The sequence below is a fragment of the Panthera tigris genome, chromosome B3 (genome assembly GCF_018350195.1).
Source record: "Panthera tigris isolate Pti1 chromosome B3, P.tigris_Pti1_mat1.1, whole genome shotgun sequence".
Classification (NCBI taxonomy): Eukaryota; Metazoa; Chordata; class Mammalia; order Carnivora; family Felidae; genus Panthera; species Panthera tigris.
Window position 1 is genome coordinate 86,052,152 of NC_056665.1, and position 18,309 is coordinate 86,070,460.

General features: G+C 37.2%; 1 protein-coding gene across 7 annotated transcripts in view; it reads left to right on the top strand.

Annotated features, from left to right (window-relative positions):
- The window catches only part of MIPOL1 (mirror-image polydactyly 1), a 320,020-nt gene continuing 301,711 nt past the window's right edge, over positions 1-18,309 (top strand). For 3 of the 7 annotated variants that reach the window (XR_006218816.1, XM_042989585.1, XM_007073712.3), the window contains exon 1: positions 14,636-14,854. The gene's annotated coding sequence lies outside the window, so the exon portion shown is untranslated. Of the gene's footprint in view, positions 97-14,545; positions 14,855-18,309 lie in introns of those variants that run through there. The other 4 variants (XM_042989584.1, XM_042989586.1, XR_006218817.1 and 1 more) reach the window with 4 other exon arrangements.

The following is an 18,309-nucleotide window of genomic DNA, read 5'->3' on the forward strand; positions in this document are numbered from 1 at the left end:
CCCCTATACTGTTTTCAAACCACAAGTTACAAATACTATGTAGAAGAGACACAATATAATGAAATTTCAGAAAAATACCTGCTGCACCTCTAACAGGTAGGATACCAGTAAAAGGTATGTGGAGAGGATTTGGAGCCCCTATTGTCATATTAGTTATTAAACACACTATTTAATACTAAATATATTCACTTTGAACCATATGAAATTGCCAATTATGAAAAAGCCAAGAACAGTGGAGTATCAGCAATATAATATGATTAAAACCTTATTGTATATGATTTCCACTTAACTATGCAAAATACAATAGTTTCATGTTTTGTTTTTATTTCTGAGGCAGAGCTATTAAAAGCTGGTAATAATGGTATCTGGCAAAACTGTTGAAAGTAAGGAATCGGGGAGTTTGCTGCTTGTGGATCAGATACGCAAAAATAAATTTTCTCATATTTGGTCAAATGTTTGATTAAAATAACCAAGTTTGAAATGTTTGCCATGAGATAGTTTTCAGAAATGTTTGCTATTTAGGTAAAAGCTTTTGAGCAATGTTTCAGTCTTTTACAAACTAAATATGAAGTATTAAGTGCAATATAGAATCATGTATTCAACAAATATTGAGAACCTGTTATTATACTAAGCACTAAAATCAGAATTTCAGAGCTCATAGGAAATATTTCCCTCATCGTCCAGTGAGGACCCTGAGTTTCCCAGGATCACACCACAAGTTAATAATGTCTCTGGGATTTGATTCCAGAATTCCCTCTTCTAATAGCAACAGGATTGTAGATTTCAATATTAGCCGCAGGCCAAACTACATTCTGTCACACAGAAAACCAAACTAATTAAATGCCCCCAAATTAATTTATTTCTTCATATATATAAGTGGAGAATTTTTTTAAGTTAAAAATAATGTCACAACTATTAAACCCCAAGGCACACACTGAACAAAATTCTAGATTCATTCACTGAAAGCTTAACTAAGTATCAGCACTTTCCTACATACTGGCAATGTAACAGTTAAAATTCCTAGTGGAGCATATAATCTAATGGAGGAGATACTACCATATTGCAATATAAGTAAAACTTTTGCCTTCCTTAGATACTCCTTGATACTCCCAGATCAAGATTTAAAGATAGCCTTTTTTTTGGGGGGTCAGTGTAAAGATAGCCTTCACCAATTCCATGAGGTCCTTAATCTCTGAATATCTTATCCAGAGGAGGTAGGTGCAGGTTTATGGTCTCACTAAGACCTCAGTCTCTTAACACCTGTATGGATTCAGTGAGAAGACCCTCCTAGACATAGTTCCAAATACTCTGTTAGAAAATTACTACCAATTATTAACCTCTTTGGGCTAGAGCAGATTTTTTTGAGTAAAATAAGCAAAGCCTGCCATCACATCTGATTTATGGTCCTACACCTCTAGAATAGTTGAGGAGATAAGATCTGGGTATAAGAATATTCTGAAGCTGGGACTCAGCCAGTGTTAATCTATAGTCAACAAATACCCACTGTGCTAAGAGCTCTGATTATAGGATGTATCTCTTACCTGCAGCCAAATTTGCCTGTAGCTAATATTGGAATTCTGGGAGGTTTAGCACTGAGGGGGGGTGGGGGGGGGGAAGGAAATTTTACTTGACCTACTGTTTCAGATGTCCTTTCTCTCATTAGATAGATTACTCTTTCTATTATTATTTGCCCTGGTATCAGAGCAAAACTGCTAAAGTGTCAAGCTTATATTTTTAAATGATTGTTTAAATTAAATTATTTTAAAATGATTATTTGGTTGAGAACTACATAATTAGAATGGCTAGAAACTTAACTGCCAGGTACCCTAAAATACTCACTGAACATAAATATCTAATAATGTCTTCAGTGTCTTGTTGGAATAAAGTTTTTGTATTGGGCCATTGGATCAGCTACTGTTCAAGACCAAAACAATAGTGGCTTAAATAAGATAGAAATTTATTTTCCCTCATGTAAGCCATGAATAAGGTTCCGGCCAGCAGAAAGAAGAGAAAGACAGAAGCATAAAAAAAGACCTGGAAATTATACAGATCTCATTGGTCAGAACTTGGCCACATGGAGTATACCTAGGTACGAGTGAGGTTGGGAAAAATAGTGTTTTGCTGTGTGGCAATGAGTCTAGGGGGGAAAAAAATTATGGAAGGAGGGGAGAATATATTGGAAAATAAACAGCATTGTTTACTACTTTGGGGAAAAGTTTAGGAATAAAGAGCTATATTTTATTTGTATTTATTTATTTATTTTTTAAATATGAAATTTACTGTCAAATTGGTTTCCATACAACACCCAATGCTCATTCCAACAGGTGGCCTCCTCAATACCCATCACCCACCCTCCCCTCCCTCCCACCCCCCATCAACTCTCAGTTTGTTCTCAGTTTTTAAGAGTCTCTTATGTTTTGGCTCCCTCTCTCTCTAACCTATTTGTTTTTTTTTTTTCCTTCCTCTCCCCTATGGTCTTCTGTTAAGTTTCTCAAGATCCACATAAGAGTGAAAACATATGGTACCTGTCTTTCTATGACTTATTTCACTTAGCATAACACTCTCCAGTTCCATCCACATTGCTACAAAAGGCAATATTTCATTCTTTCTCATTGCCACATAGTATTCCATTGTGTGTATAAACCACAATTTCTTTATCCATTCATCGAAGAGCTATATTTTAAAATGACAGTATTTGCACATTTTGAAAAAAATTGTTTTCCTCAAACTTAAAGTTAACTTCATTAGTGTGTCACTAGAAAATACAGTATAACCCCATGGTATTCCAACTATGACTGGACCCACATCTCAAAATACCATTTACTAAGAGATACATAGCCTCTGTAGGCCCATAGACTCTTTTATTTAGGTGTCAAAACACAGACCCACAAATGCAGAATTTGGCATACATCCATGTAATAGAGTACTCCCAAGTCCATCCATGGAATAGGGTAGAAAGTTGGGAGAGATTATAACTCTTGAACTATTCAAAAAGACCCATTATTCCATAATATTCTTATACAAAAGTATTAGAAGTATTGAAGAAATGCTATTTACAAGTGAAAGACTCATGCTTTAAAATTTGTGGGTCTGTCATTGCTCTAAGCTCTTAATGGCTTATAACTTACAAATACCAAGGCATCATGTTATTATTTAGGACAGATCTTAGGTTCTGGTACATTAGATTTTCCCATTATCTAACAGAACATTTCTAAATTCCAAGGGACTTTACTGGACAGTGTGAACAAAATAATTACTTGGGAAACTTTTTAAAATATTTTATTGTGATATGACAGGAATAATACTTAGAGGTCATATATATATCAGAGTTCTGTTATTTGGGACATCGCTCAGAATCTAGAAGTTAAGACTTCTGTGTGGTCAACGTGCAGAAATCTATGCATTTTGCTCCTAGGAGAGCTTTCCCGGCCTTCAATCAAAACTAATTTTAGACTCAATTCTAAAAAGGTTGGTAGAGTAGATGTCTAAAATCTTGGTTCATGGAAGATTAGACACTCAGTTAAGTGTCTTACTTCGGCTCAGGTCATGATCTTATGGTTCGTGAGTTCAAGCCCTGCTCAGGCTCTCCACTGACAAGCCTACTTGGGATTCTCTCTCTCCCCCCTCTCTCTCTGCCCCTCTCTCCGGTGCTTTCTTGCTCAAATAAATAAACCTAAAAATAAAAAACAAAACAAATTAAAAGAGAATTGGGGAGGGGGAAATCTGGAAGATTCTGGAAAAGTGGAGAGAACCTGCAACTCACCTGCCATATTCAGCCTGCCTAGCAAATTGTAATAATGACAATCTTCATTTAATGCTTATGCCAGGCAATGGGCTGAGCATTTTGTAACCCATTATCTTGTTCACAATATTTCTGTGACAGATATTCTTATCCTCATCTTACACTGGCATACAGATTAAGTAACTTGCCTGAAATCACACTGAGTATTTGAGGTATTCTTTGAACCTAAGTATATATAATTTAGGAGGCCTCTCTCTGAATCACTAGCTGTGTTGTTTTTATGTTCTAATTTTAATTTCAACTTTTCTATACATAAAAAAAAATCGAAATGTGAAATTATTCACAGTAAATAGCTTGTGGTATCCTAGACTTTGGCAAACAAATTAGAAAAGCACAACTTCAGTGTCACAAATTGCCTATGTATGAAAGGTATGAATTTTCTGTTTATTAAGTCAGGGTTTCTCAACAATGGCACCATTAACATTTTGGGCCAGATAATTCTGTGTTGTGGGAGGCTGTCCTGTGCAATGCAAGATATTTAACAGCATCCCTACCCTCTACCCATTAGCTGCTGGTAGCAACTCCATCCCAAGTCGTGACAAACAGAAATATCTCCAGACATTCCTAAATGTTCTCTGCAGGGCAAAAGTGCCCTTAAGTGAGAGAATCACTAGTTTAAGTAAAAGAGCTCATATAATACTGAAGCCTATATTAACTTTCTAGAATCATAGAATAATAGACCTGGAAGAGACTTTAATCACTTCCTTATTTGACAATTTAGGAAACTGAGGTGGGAAGAGATTGAGGACCTCACCTATGTCACCAAACTACTTAGTGGAAGAGTTGGGTGGGAAAGCCAGACATTTCCTGTTCTCAGAATTGGTAATCTAGGCACTTATGGATGTGACATTTCTTATAAACTGAATTCAATACTGTGGTTACAGTGGCTAGAGTCATCTTTTTAAAGCATAGTTCAGATATTACCTGTTCTAAGCCATCTAGTTGCCTTCTGTCATCCTTGGAATAGAATCTAAAGTCCTAGCCATAAGCCCAAAAGATGCCCAATATGGCTCTCGCTACCTCTCCAGACTCATTTCCTAACACCCTTCTCTTTCACCCTGTTCTCATCACACTGATTTTCTTGGTATTCCTTTGAACACTTTCAAGCATGCTCCCATTTTTTTTGCATTTGCTTTTCCCTGTGCCAGGAATGTTCTTTTCCTAGACATTCCCATGACTTGCTTCTTCACTTCCTTTAGGCATCTCCACAAAAGCTACTTTAACAGATAACTTTACATGTCTAAAATTGAACTTGTCCTCAACTTTTTCACTCTTTATGTAGCCTGACTTTTCTCCATTACATTTTCAACACCTACATATATTCTGTATTTATTTGTTTATTCCTAGTCTTTACCTCTTTTTGAATGTCAAGTCCATGCAAGAGTGACTGAAATACTGTCTAGAACATAGTAGGCATTTAATAAATATTAATTTAGTTAATGACTCACATTTGACCCAGAAGAATATCTCATACCCTTTGAGTAATCACTCCTCTTTTATCCTTCTCCGATCTCCTGGCAACTGCTAATATACTTACTGTCTCTATATACTTACCTAATTCTGAATATTGCATATAAAAGGAATTATACAATATGTAACCTTTCGTGCTTAAATTCTTTCACTTAGTATCATGTTTTAGAAATACTCACCGCTGGTTGCCAGTCATTGAGCTCTGTGCTGACAGCTCAGAGCCTGCAGCCTGCTTTGGATTCTGTGTCTCCCTCTGTCTCTGCCCCTGTCCTCCTCATACTCTGTCTCTCTCTCTCAAAAATAAACATTAAAAAAATTAAAAAAAAAAGAAATACACCCACTTTGTAGGATGTATCAGTACTTTATTCATTTTTACAGTTGAGTAATAATTCCGTTTTATGTTCCACAATTTGTTTATTCACTCATTTATTGATGGATTGTTGGATTGTTTCCACCTTTAGGCTATTAAGAATAATGCTGCTGTAAACATTTGTGTACAAATTTTTGTGTGGCCATATATTTTTCATTTTCCTTGAGTATATACATAGGAATGGGATTATTGCAACTACCAACTATTTTCCACAGGGGCTATACTATTTTACATATCCAAAGAAATGTGCAAGTCTTCCTACTTCTCCACATTCCTCCCAAAACATATTTTCCTTTAGTTTTATTTATTTATTATTTTTTTTTATTATAGCCATCCTAGTCTGCATGAGGAGGTGGTATCACATTGTGGCTTTAATTTGCATTTCCTCAGTGGCCAATGAAGTTGGCTATCTTTTCACATGCTTGTTAGCCATTTGTATATCTTCTTTGGAGAAATATCTATTCAAGTCCACTGATTATTTTTTTATTGGACTATCTTTGTTATTGAGTTGTAAGAGTTCTTTATAAACAGTAAAACCTCAGATTTTGAGTAACCTGTGAGTGTTCTGCAAGATGAGCAAACATGTTCAATAAATTTTAACTTGATAAACAAGCAATGTCTTGCAATATGAGTGGTATGTGATGCCAAATGTCACACGATCAAAACTGAGCCAATAGTTCTTTGTGTCTCTCTCACTGCGGGATTATGGGTGATCATCTCTCATGCTCAGATGCTTGGTCTCAAGCCACTATGTTTGGCAGAAATCAGTGATTTTTCAGAACATTGGAAGGTGCCTACAACTGGCACTAGTGTATTTTTTGCCACTTCACAGCACCTATGGACAGTCCTTTGCTTTTCCATGTAAGAGAAAGGTTAGGAATGCTTTGCTTCATTCTAGGTCAGGCTGCCTGCAGATATAGACCCTTTCCTCTGCTGCCTTATTGCCAGTTACATTAAATACAGTATTTGACAAGAGTTTTTTTTTTTAATTTTTTAACATTTTATTTATTTTCAAGAGACAGAGAGAGACAGACAGACGGCAAGTGAGGGAGGGGCAGAGAGAGAGGGAGACACAGAATCCAAAGCACACTCCAGGCTCTGAGCTGTCAGCACAGAGCCTAACATGGGCTTGAACTTACAAACCATGAGATCATGACCTGAGCTGACGTCAGATGCCGCCCAGGTGCCCCGACAAGAGTTTATTAATACTGTACTGTAGTCAACATACATGCGAGCATGTACAATGGCCCCCATGCAGGAAAATATTCCATGGAGCCAATAGAGAGTAGTGATTCTGTTAGTGTTAGTGAAAGTTGGAAAGTTTGTCCTACACAATAACCCTCCTCTCTCTTGTCTCCCTCACACCAGCCACGAAGGTTTTCAAAGGTAAGTGCAGGTTAATTTGTTTATTTTTCTTCATATTTTATAGTTTCTTTATTATTTTGTATATTACAGTATTATAATCATTTTTAAATGAATATTTTAGGTTGTGGAGTCAATCATCTGAGTTTCCATTATTTCTTATGGGGAAATTCATTTTGATATACAAGTGCTTTGGATTACAAGCATGTTTCTGGAATGAATTATGCTCACAAACCAAGGTTTTACTGTATTCTGTATATTAAACTCTTAGATACATGATTTGCCCATGTTTCTCTGACTCTGTAAGTTGTCTTTACATTCTTGATAATATTCTTTGATGCCCAAAAGTTTTTAATTTTGGTGAAATCCAACTTATCTATTTGTTCTTTTGTTGCTTATGTTTTTGGTGTCAAAGAATTCACTGCCAAACTCAAGGTAATAAAGATTTAATCCTAAATTTTCTCATAATAGTATTATAGTTTTAACTATTTATTTATGGTGTTGGTTAATTCTGAGTTAATTTTTGTGCAAGCATACCACTGAGATATCACATGTGCATTTACTTCCAGACCATGCAGTAAATCAAATGTCACAATAGACTCAAATGAATTTTTTGGTTACCCAGTGTATATAAAAGTTACATTTACATTACACTGTAGTCTGTTAAGTGTGCAATAGCATTATGTCTAAAAAAACCAATGTACATAATTTCACTTAAAAATATTTTATTTCTAAAAATGGTATCATGTGCACTTTTTCGGGTCATAACCTTTTTGTTGGGGGAGGGTCCTGCCTCAAAGTTGATGCTGCTGATTGATAAGGGTGGTGGTTGCTGAAGTTGAATGGCTGTGACAATTTCTTAAAATAAGACCTTTGCCACATCCATTGACTCTTCCTTTCATAAATCATATTTCTGTAGCATGCGATGTTCTTTAATAGCATTTTACCCACAATAGATATTTCAAGATTGGAGTTTCAATTGTCTCAAACCCTGCCACTGCGTTATCAACTAAAGTTTATGTCATATTCTAAATCCTTTGTTTTCATTTCAACAATCCTCACAGCATCTTCATTAGGAGTAGATTCCATCTCAAGAACCCACTTTTTTTTCGTGCCTAAGAAGTAACTCACCTGTTAAAGTTTGATTATGAGATCAAAGCAAGTCAGTCATATCTTTAGGCTCCACTTGTAATTCATTTTTCTTGCTATTTCCACCACTTCTGTGGCTGTTTCCACCACTGAGGTCTTAAATCCTTGAAAGTCATCATTGAGAGTTGGAATCAAATTCTTCCAAGCTCCTGTTAACGTTGATATTTCAATTTCTTCCCATGAGTCACAAATATTATTAATGACATCTAGAATGGTGAATCCTTTCCAGAAGGTTTTCAATTTGTTTTTCCTGGATCCATCAAAGGAATCACTCTCTATGGCTGCTATAGCCTTACAAAACGTATTTCTTAAATAATAAGACTTGAAAGTCAAAAATACTCCTTGATCCATGGGCTGCAGAATGGACGTTGTGTTAGGCCTGAAAACAACATTAATCTCATCACACATCTCCATCAGAGCTCTTAGGTGATCAGGTGCTTTGTCAATGAGCAGTGATATGTTGAAAGGAATTCTTTTTTCTGAGTAGTAGGTCTCAACAGTGGGCTTAAAATATTCAGTAAACCATGTTATAAACAGATTGTTATCATCCAGACTTTGTTGTTACCTTTATAAAGCACAGGCAGAGTAGATTTAGCATAGTTCTTAAGGGCCCTAGGAACTTTAGAATGATAAATGAGCATTGGCTTCAACTTAAAGTCACCAGATGCATTAGACTCTTATAAGAGAGTTAGCCTATTCTTTGAAGCTTTTGAAGCCAGGTATTGCCTTCTCCCTATCTATGAAAATCCTAGATGCCATCTTTTTCCAATAAAAGGCTTTTTCATCCACACTGAAAATCTGTTGTTTGGTGTATCCACCTTCATTAATTATCTAGATCTTCCAGATATCTGGCTGCTTCACCTTGCACTATTGTGTTCTGCAGATGGCTTCTTTTTTTATACCTCAAGCTCTTCTTTGGCAGCTTCCTCATCTTTCTCAGCCTTCAAAGAAATGAAGAGAGTTAGGGCCTTGTTCTGGATTAGGCTTTGGCTTAAGGGAATGTTGTGTCTGGTTGATCTATGCAGACCACTAAAATTTTCTCCCTAAGAGCAGTAACACTGCTTTGCTTTCTTGTTCTTGTGCTCACTGGAGCAGAACTTTTAATTTCTTTCAAGAGCTTTTCTTTTGCATTCACAACTTGGCCATTTGGCACTAACGCCTACCTTTCAGCTTCTGTTGTCTTTTCAATAAGCCTTCCTCACTCAGCTTAATCATTTCTAGCTTTTGAATTAAGGTGAGATCCCACCGCTGCCAGAAGTGCTTTGGGGCACCTGAGAGGCTCATTTGATTAAGCATCTGACTTTGGCTCAGGTCTTGATCTTGCAGGTTGTGAGTTCAAGCTCTGCATTGGGCTCTGTGCTTACAGCTTAGAGTCTAGAGCCTGCTTTGGATTCTGTGTCTCCCTCTTTCTCTGCCCATCCCCCACTCGCACTGTGTCTCTCTCTCGAAAAAATGAATAAACATTAAAAAAGATAATAAAGCATAATGTTTTTAAAAATGGAAAAAAAAGTGAGAGGTATAGGGCTCTTCCTTTTACTTGAACACTTAGAGGATCTTGTAGAATTATTAATTGGTTGTAATTTCAACATTGTTGTGTCTCAAGAAATAGATAGGCCTAGCAAGAGGGCTAGAGATGGAAGAATGGCTCGTCAGTAGACTAGTCAGATAACACCAATAACATTTATCAATTAAGTTTGTTGTCTTATATGGGTATGGTTCATGGTGCCCCCAATAGTAACAACAAAGATTACTGATCACAGATCTCCACAACAAATAATGAAAATGTTTGAAATATTGCAAGAATTACCAAAATGTGACAGAGACACAAAGTGAGTAAATGCTGCTGGAAAAATGGCGCTGATATACTTACTTGATGTAGAGTTGCCACAAACCTTCAATTGGTAAAAAACACACTATGAAATGCAATAAAGCAAAGTGCAACAAAATGAGGTATACCTGCATATGGAGGGAAGTTGGCATCCAGATTCATTCTTTTGCTTATGGGTATCCAGATATCTCAGCACCATCTGTTGAAGAGACTATTTTTCCCCCATTGAATGGTCTTGGTATCCTTGTCAAAAATCAATTGGCCATAGATATTTGGGTTTCTTGGGCTCTGTATTCTTTCCATTGATCTATATATCTAGCCTTATGTTTGTACCTTACTATTTTGGTTAGTGTAGCTTTGTAGTAAGTTTTGAAATCAGAACACATACATGCATCTTTCCTTTTTCAATAGTGTCTTGACTATTTAGGGCCCCTTGCAATTTTCTATGAACTTGAGGATTAGTTTATCAATTTATTCAAGAAAGGCCATTAGGATTTCTGTAGGGATTGGACTGAATCTGTAGATCACTTTGGACTGAATCTGTAGAGTAGTGCAATTCAGTTGTGCCATCTTTTAATCTGTGATCATAGAACACCTTTCCACTTACGTCTTTAATTTCTTTCAGCATTGTTTTGTAGCTTTTAGTGTACAAGTCTTTCACAAACTCTTTGGCTAAATTTATCACTCATATTTTATTCTTTTGGGTTCTGTAGTAAAGTATTTTATTTCCTTTTTGGATTATTTATTGCTGGTGTATAGAAACAATTGATTTTTGTCTATTGATCTTGTGTCTTCCAACTCTGATGAATTCATGTATTAATTTTTTTGTGGGTTGGTATTTTGTCTATGTAGAATCATGTCATTTGCAAATAGGGATAATTTTACTTCTTCCCTTCCAATTTGGATGCCTTTCTTTTTCTTTCATAATTGCTCTCTCTAGGATTTCCAGTACAATGTGAATGGCAGTGATAATATTAGGCATCCTTGTCTTGTTCTTGACCTTAGGGGAAAAGATTTCAGTCATTATCATTGAATGTTACATGTGGATTTTTCATGATTTTTTATCATGTTAAGGAAGTTCCCTTCAATTCCTATTTTTCTGAGTATTTTATCATAAAAGGAAGTTGAATTTTGTCAAGTGCTTTTTCTATAATTTATTGAGATGATCATGTGGGCATTTTTCCTTTGTTATATTAATATGATGTGTTATATAGATTGAGTTATATTGAACCACCCTTGTATTTCTGGGATAAATCCTTTTAATGTGATTTTGAGTCTGGCTTGCTAGTAATCGTTGAGAATTTTTGCATCATAAGGGGGACTGGTTGGGGATACTGGTCTGTAGTTTTCTTGTGATGGCATTAGTATAAGGGTATAAGGGCATAAGGGTAAAGCTGATTTCATGGAGTATATCAGGAAGCATTACTCCTCTTCTTTTTTTTGAGTAAAACTGTTAATTCTTCTTTATGTGTAGAATTGCCCAGCAAAGCCATTTAGTCTTGGATTTGTTTTTATTTTAATTACTGATTCAGTCTCTTTGCTATAGGTCTGTTGAGATCTTTCTATTTCTTCTAGAGTAAGTTTTGATAATGTGTGTTTCAGGAATGTGTGCATTTAATCTACATTATTTGTTGGCATACAAATGTTCATAATATTCTTATAATTATTTTAATTTATCTAAGGTCAGTAGTAATGGCACCACTTTCACTTCTAATTTATTTACATCTTTACTCTTTTCTTCACCAATCTAGTTGAAGTTATTAGAATTTTTAAGTATTCATTTGTCTCACTTGTAATCTTTATTATTTCCTTCCTTCTGCAGGTTTAGGTTTAGCTTGCTCTTCTACTTCCTTACGGTATAAAGTTAAGTTTTTGTTTTGAGAGGTCTTCTTTTTAAATATAATCATCTACAGCTATGAATTTCTCTCTTAGCACTGCTTTCACTGCATTCCATTACTTTTGGAATGTCATATTTTCATTTTCATGTTTCTCAAGGTGGTGTTATGTGTTGAATTGTGTCCCTCCAAAAAGAAGTAAAGTCTAATCTACAGCACCTCAGAATAAGACCTTATTTGGAAAGAGGGTCTTTGCATAATAATCAAATTATAGTGAGGTCATTAGGTGATCTTAATACAGTGTGATTATATCCTTATAAAAATGGGGAAATTTGGACACCGAGGCAGACATGCACAGAGGGAAGACATTATCAAGAGGCATGAAAATGCCACTTGGTTATTATGGTCGGTAGAATGTTTTGAAATCAGGAATTGTATGGCCTCCACTTTGTTCTTTCTCAAGCTTGCTTTGACTATTCAGGGTGTTTTGTGGTTCCATATGAATTTTACAATTTTCTTTCTGTATTTATGCAAAAGATGCCTTGGGATTTTGATCAGGATTGCACTGAATCTGTAGATCACTTTGGGTACTATGTACATTTTAACAATACTGTCTTCCAATTCACAAGGACGATGTCTTTCCGTTTGTATTTTCTCTTAGCAATATTTTATAGTTTTCAGTGTACAAGTCTTTCACCTCCTCAGTTTATTGCTAAGTATTTTATCCTTTTTGATGATATAGTAAATGAGATTTTTATTTCCTTTTCAGATTGGTAATCCTTAGTGTATCGAAATACAATTAATTTATATATGTGTGAAATCTTGTTTCTATTTCTCTAGATTACCCTGCCTAAATGCACATGGCATTCTCATGTACTTGTATACATAGTTTTTATTAATTACTCTATTTCCAGAACTGATTGCAGTGCCTGGCACATTGTAGGAGGCTTAAGATATTTGTGGAGTTGAGAGCATTCATGATCTGACATTCTTTTGCTTCCTGTAAAAAAATAGGGGAGTTCATTTTCTTTTCCCTCTCATCCTTATTGAGATTTCTGCAAAAGCCCAACTTTTAAAAGTGATGATCTTTGATAATTACCTTGAGAACAGGAAAGAACGCTGTAATTGGTCTCTTTCATTTCTTATAGACTGGCAACTGTTAGCAGGATAGAGAATAAAGAAATGTGTATATGAGCAACAGTGGTGTGAAGAGGTTTGGGAAAAAAATAGCTATTGAGATCTGAAAAATTCAGGAAAAGAACATTAAAAAGTTACCTTGAGTAAGTTAGAGGAAGGACTAGGGAGAAAGACCTAATGTTTGGTATCACTGTTTTTTTGGAAGAAAAAACAACTTACCAAAGGGAAAGAAAACATGGGGTTTTCTCTTTACCCTAGACTTTTAGCAGCCAGATGAGCTTTTAAAAACTAAGGTTAATATACCTTTACCCAAAGAAAAATAGTATAATCACTTTCTCTAAATTTAACTTATAAACCCATTATTTGTTTTGAATTTTCTCAATGTTGTGGTCACTCTCCCCCCTTGTTTCTTGTTATTTCTTAGCTAGGAAAAGCAACTTTCTCTTCTTTCTTTTACACATAATTTGGGGTGGCCTTAAACCTTTTCAGAAGTCATTCTTGATTGGAATGCCCTTCCCACCTACTCTAACAAACTATACTACTTCTCTATTTTCTCTATATTTGTCTCATATATTTGATGGTACTGTGTCAATAAATATCTATTTCAGACCTTGACTGAAGTAAAGAAAAATGTATTTCAAAGCTGAATCTGTAACAAACATCTTCAGACACTGTCCATTCATTACAATAAAATAGCCAATAGCTTATGAATATTATAACCTATTTTGTTTCAATCAACTTATATCCCATTTTTTATGTCTTATTTTTTCACTCCCCTTTTTTGCACTTAATAAAGTGTTGGGAAACTGTCCACACTTCCTATTATGCCAGTTCTCTGGGGGATGTGGTGTAAAAAACCATTACTATTGCTTATCAAACACCCAGAAGAGTTCCAGGCACATAGTATGTACTCAATAAATATTTGGTATCTGAAGGAGTTAAGGTGACATTTATAAAAGCAATACTGATATGGGGAACAAGAAAACCACATCTGAATTACTAGCAGTTATTTAACAATGTCAGTCCTTTCTTGTTTAAACACATTAGTACATGAATTGAGGACTTAATTCTTTAATTCTGGAAGGTTCAACACTGAGACTTAAAGAATCCATTAGTTGAACATAAGCATCCAGATCTCGTTCTAGTACTTCAGTCAAAAAGTTTACCACCCTCAAGTTTTAGTTTGTAAATATTCCCTGGTCAGGAGCTAGGTATTGCTTTTTGCTCACCCAACTGGAGTCCAACTTCAGCTCTTTTCATTCAACCATCACTTCACAATATGCCCCCGTCCCGGTGTCCTCTCATCCCAAACCACACACAAACCAACCAGAAAACCGCAATTCCTCCAACTTCTTGGACAGTGCAAGGCTAAAGTTGAGCCACAAGACACGTTTTTAACCAAAGGTTTCCTCCTCTAGCCCGATTAGGTTTTGTCGGGGCAATATTTTGCTCTAATAGAACGCGCTCGTAGTCTCGGAGTGGACACCGTAGCGTCCAGCTGGCACAGTCACCGGAAACTACTAAATCCGTCTTCTTCTCTAAACTCTTACAAGTACTTCCCAAGCTGGCACAGTCCTCCAGAAGCCCCGCCCCGTGGTTTTAGCACCGCGGTTTGCGCATGCCCAGTGCGCGCCGCAAGCTCCCGCCGGGCGCCCGTTCCGCCTTGGTTCCCCGTGGCCCCGGCGCGCGGCGTGCGTCTGGCTTCCTCCCCCATCGGGCCCCGCCCGGTCGTTTGCGGGCGCGCGCACCTTCCCAGGCGGGCGGGCGGGCCTCAGGGTCGAGAGGCTCCCGAGCGAGCGTCGATTGGCTGATGTGGTGGCCACGCGTCGGGCCTCTGAAACTCAGGGCGAGCGCCCAGAGTCGGCTCGCCAGGCAGTGCCAGGCGCATCTCAGGTAAACAGGTAGGCTGGGAGGTTCGGGCGACCGGCGAAAAGGAGGGGGTGGGCTTAGATCCAGCCCTGGAATTTCCGGCCGCAGCCTCCTTGGAGCAGAAGGGGCGGCGCGGAGTCTGTACCCAGTGAATGTTGACCCCCTATGGCCGGCAGTGATAGGGCTCACGCGAAGGTCAGCGTCGTGGGGTCCTCAGGTCCTCTTTCTGGGCATAGTTTCGGCACCCTCCTGTTTCTTATTACAGAAGTTCAACAGCTGAGCATTTATTCAAGGGTGTAGATTTTTGTTTGTTTTTCCCTTAAGTGGCTGTTAGTTGGAGAGTTCAGGTCCTGGCTCAGCCTATGACTCTGTGTCCTTGAGAGTGACTTAATCTTTGTGGATTTCAGTTCTCGCACTTACAAGTTTTAGCATAGAAGACGGTGCTTCTTTAGGCACTGGGAGCGGAGCTGTAGAAAGGTACTGTTAGAAATTTTTAGGTTCACAGTGTGCCTGAGCCCAAATTTTTCTGGAAGGTGACACCACCCAACAGTATTTGTGAAGTATTTTAAGCTCCATGAATGGAAGTAACTAAACACAAGGTAGCAGCAGGATGGTAGAAAGAAAGAAAGAAAGAAAAAAAAGCTTTCCACAAGAGCAGAGTTTTTGAAAAGCTTTTTTGAACATTTTATGCAGATTAAATCACTGTGGAGATAGACAAAGGTAAACCAAAACAAAGGACCAAACAAAACCACTTTTCAAGGCTCCCCCACCCTCCCGGTAACTTTAACATACTATCTTAAGTTATTGGCTTTTCAAAGTTTCACCTTGGCACCTAGTGTGGTACTAACCGAAAATGACAGGTGCATAATCATTTGGGTATCCTGTGCAATAGTATACCAAGAAAAATAACTAAGTTGACTTCTATATTACAGGAATTAAGAGATCTCATTGGTGAGAAGTAATGATGATAAGTCAGAAAAATGAAAGGGTGGACAGTCCTTTAAAGGAATAGATTTTATAAAAATCTTTTTAGTGTGTTAATTTTTAAGGTATAATAGACATAGAGAAAACCGCATAAATCAAAAGTGTACAGAGCGTACATATCCATGTGTCTAGTACCTAGATCAAGAAAGGACATTACTTGAATCTTAGAAACTCCACTTTGTGTGATTGGGTTCCAGAGGTAACCATTATGTCGATTTCTAAAGTCATCTATGAATTTACTTGTTAATTGGCTTTATATAAATGGAATCATGCAGTAAATAGTCCTTTGAGTCTCACTTTTGCTCAATATTGTATTTGTGAGATTTACACAAATTATGTAGCAGTAGTTCTTATGCTGTATAGTGTTCCATCCAGTTTTTGGCTATTATGAACATTTTTGCAAGTAGAGTTGACCCTTGAACAACATGTGTTTAGACTGCAGGGGTCCACCCATGTGTGGATTTTTTTTTTTTTTTGATAAATATAGTATACTACTGTAAACGTATATTCTCTTCCTTATGATTTTCTTAATGTTTTCTCTAGCTTTAGTGTAAGAATATAGTATATAGTGGCGCCTGGGTGGCTCAGTAGGTTAAGCGTCCGACTTCAGCTCAGGTCATGATCTCGCGGTCCGGTCCGTGAGTTTGAGCCTCGCGTCGGGCTCTGTGATGACACCTCGGAACCTGGAGCCTGCTTCTGTTTCTGTGTCTCCCTCTCTCTCTCTGCCCCTCCCCCATTCGCATGCGCTCTCTCTCTGCCTTTCAAAAATGAATAAATGCTAAAAAATTTTTTAAAAAAGAACATAGTATATAATACATGCACCAAATGTGTGTTAATAGACTATGTTATCGATTAGGCTTCCAGTCAACAGTGGGCTATTAGTAATTAAATTCTTAGGGAGTCAAAAGTTAAACTTGTATATTTGACTGTGTAGGGTTGGTGCTTCCAACCTTTGCATTATTCAAGGGTCAGCTGTATTTTGGTGAACCTACGTATACATTTCTGTTAGATATACACGTACCTGTTGGTGAAATGTCTATATATAGGGTATGCAGGTATGTATTTCTTGTGTATATTACCAAAAAAGTTGTTCGAATTAGTTGTTTCAGCACTCCTATTTGGCATTGTTTGAGAATTCTGGCTCCTCCAAATGCTCGCGACACTTAGTGTTGTCTTTTCCATTTTAGCCATTCTGGTGGGCGTGTAGTGGTATCACATTGGTGTTTTTCCGTAATTTCCTTAATAATGACTAGTAATACTTAACACCTCTTCATATGTTATCGGCCATTTGGATATCCTCTATTGCGAGGGTCATCAAATTTTTTTTGTTAGGGGCCAAGTAGTAAATGTAGGCAGTCCTTGCATTGTAAAGATTCATTTAAAATTTTTTTTCTTAATGTTTTACTTATTTTTGAGACAGAGGGAGACAGAGCATGAGCAGGGGAGGGGCAGAGAGAGAGGGAGACACAGAAACAGAAGCAGGCTCCAGGTTCCAAGGTGTCAGTACAGAGCCCAACGTGGGGCTCGAACTCACGAACGGTGAGATCATGACCTGAGCCGAAGTCGGCCACTTAACCTACTGAGCCACCCAGGCATCCCTGTAAAGATTCACTTAAAGCACTACCATATAAAGCTATGACTGCTTGCGTTTTAGGCTTTGCAGTCCATATACAATATACAGTTTTATTTTCTTCCTTGTTTTCTTTCCTTCTTTTTGTCTTTTCTTTCTTTTTTGCCTGCCTGCTTGCTAGCTTGCCTTCCTTCCCTCTCTTCCTCCCCCCTTTCTTTGATTCTTGTTTCATAGATTGCCAACCTACTATGTTGGAAAATAACTGTTCAAAATGACAGTTCAATCTTTAGCCCATTGGTGGTGGTGAAATTATTGAGAGGGGCTACATTGAAAAAAAAAAAAAACCCTGAAAACTAACAGTATTAAGTATTGTGTGCTGTAGTGTTTTGAGGTTAAATAATAGTATTAAGCAGCATGTGCTATAGTGTTTTGGAGTTAAATTTTAAATCTCTAAGTATATTTTCTTTGCTTCTTACCAGTTTTACCTCAGGGCTAATTAGATAGCTGTTTCAGGCTTCCCTAAACTGTTCTTACTGCTCCTACTTTTTCCCAGCCCTTTATAACTGAGAAACAAAAGAGAGGTAAGAGGTGAGAAAAGACAGGAGATACAACCCCTTTTCTGATAGTGCGTAAAATGCTAAGAAAGGGATGAATATCCAAACAGTTCTGGACACTTTGAGGAAAAAAAAAAGTACAAAAGCATAAAATACTTTTTGCAGTACTTTCAGATACTGTCTTTTGAGCCATTCCATCATGGCATGGCATGATTAAAATTTTTATCTACCTGATTGAATATTCTCATAATATGGAAAGTAATAACCAATGGCTTGGGCCATGAAACTCAGCTATTTCATCCCTGCCCATGATAGAGGTCCTCTCTTCTTTAAATGCCACATTGGACTGTCCAGTTCATCTTCTCTTACTTTGGGCCCC